The sequence below is a fragment of the Galeopterus variegatus genome, unplaced genomic scaffold (assembly GCF_000696425.1).
Source record: "Galeopterus variegatus unplaced genomic scaffold, G_variegatus-3.0.2 Scaffold1602, whole genome shotgun sequence".
In the NCBI taxonomy this organism is placed as follows: domain Eukaryota; kingdom Metazoa; phylum Chordata; class Mammalia; order Dermoptera; family Cynocephalidae; genus Galeopterus; species Galeopterus variegatus.
Window position 1 is genome coordinate 368375 of NW_007727713.1, and position 2073 is coordinate 370447.

Here is a 2073-nt window from a genome sequence, read left to right on the forward strand (position 1 = left end):
TTCTAAATAAAACCTTTTTTTTTTTTTTTTTTTTGGCCCGCCTCAATATCGGGCCATCAATTTTGCACCCCCTTGGGGGTTCCAACCCCGGGCAATTTTGAAAATGGAGAGTAGTGGAGAGTACAAATAAATGGCGGGACAGCGGTTCCTGGGCGCATGCGCACTCACTTGCGCCTGCGCACACACTCGCGCAGGCTCACACACGGGCGGAAGGGGGCGCACCTGCGAGAAGCTCAGCACGCTGGGCTCCTTTTGGGGCCGGTGCCCTCAAGTGTGAGCAGAAAGAAGACGAGGCAAGAAGTTGAGCCTGATGGGCAGTCCTAACCCCTCTGACGGAGGACCTGCCGCTTTTGCCGCCTGGAGCCTCTTCCTCCTCCCGACCCAGTGCGTTCCGGCGCTCACCGAGCCCCGGGGCGCTGGGAGCTGGGAACGTTGAAGGCCCTGCGCTTCCTCTAGGAGCCGAAAACCCCACATGGCAGATGTGCGGTTCCCACAGGTCAGCGTCAAGCACCTCGCAAATACCAGTTTAGTAACAAGAGACACTAGTTAGGCCAAAGACACTGCTTTTAAAATTGCTCAAGTCTGTTGGTTGACGAAAAGACATGCATAGTATAAAAGAGGACCTCTTGGGCGTTTATGGATCCCAGGTTAAGAACTTCTGTACTAGAGATGAATGAGGTCAGTACACTTACCTTTCTGAGACAGTTTGTATTTTATCTTGGCCGTACTCGTATATTATGGCTAGACTGTTGCATGACTAGAAGCAACAACGTGTATATTGTCCAGTGATCTTCTAGGGGATGTGATTGGAGTGCCAACCTTCTCTGTGAAAGAGCACAGAAAAATATGCACAGTCATCTGCAGAAACTTGGTCATAGTCAGTCTGCAGGAACCATTGGATTCAGGCACATCTATGAAGTCAAGTAAGCTTGACAGTGAGAGTGATCAAAGAGACCCTGTGCAAGAACTACAGGAAGAGAAACCTTTGTCTTCTAGTTTGGTTTTTAGACCATCTACCCTATCTAGAAGAAGAGCAATTAGTGAGACAAGTAAAAAGGTGATTAAGAACTTTGATCCAAGAACTTGTAATTTAATTGTGGAGATAAAAACAGAAATACTTATAGGACATAAGAGTATTTTGGAAGTTCAGGGGAAGAAGAGATGATTTCTGACTAGAAGAAAATTCAGATGAATTACTAGTGAATGATAAAGCCGCAGAGATCTGGTAGTATTTTCTTTTCTTTTAATGAAAGCCTCACTTTATGTGTAATAAGTGAAATATGTTGTAGAAGAAACAGTAGCAATAAATTGGCAAGGACTCCACCAAATCCCGATGTTGATGCTAGTGTAAGTCAACATTCAGGTGATCGGTTGGATCAGGATTCAGTTTCAGATCAATTCACTGTAGAATTTGAGTCTCTCAGAAGTTTGTAGCCTTAGTAAAGAGAGACATGAACTCTTAAATGAAGATGATAAGGTATTTCAAGTTCCTGTATATCAGGTAAGTGGTAGGGATAAAGATTCATTTGAAGAAGATCCTGAGATTGCATTAGCTACTTTTGGAAATATATTTTATGCAGTGAAATGAATCCTCCCCTTCCACCCCATTGCAACAGATTTTGGGCCGCTGGTGAGAACTAACTTTCTTAAGATATAGAGAAAGATAAAGGGAAAATAAACTCAACACAAGCAGAAGAAGGCCTTGATGTTCCTGGTTGTAAAAAATAAACAAACACAAAACCTACAGTGAATGATTCCAGAGAGCCACATGTGAGGGAAATGATGAGACAATCACATCCACCTTCCAGTCCCAAAAAAGCACTGTTCTCAGCCATCAGCTTCTAATAGCATCGTTTAGAGCAGGGAAGAAAACGTCAAAGACTGAGTAGTAGTGTTTTCCTTAGTGTTATAGAACATTGTGCTCTGCTAAGGCCAACCTAAAAATTATTTATGGCAATAACAGGGAATCTTATGTCATGCTTTACATGTGCGAAAAAGCTAAAAATAGAGAAATAAGCCTCAGTATGAAGGCAACCAATTCAAATGATTGTATTAATTTTATTTCCCTACTTG

General features: G+C 42.9%; 1 pseudogene; it reads left to right on the forward strand.

Moving 5' to 3' along the window:
• The first annotated feature begins 479 nt into the window (after positions 1–479).
• LOC103594681 lies at positions 480–1630 on the forward strand (annotated as a pseudogene).
• The last annotated feature ends 443 nt before the right edge of the window (positions 1631–2073 follow it).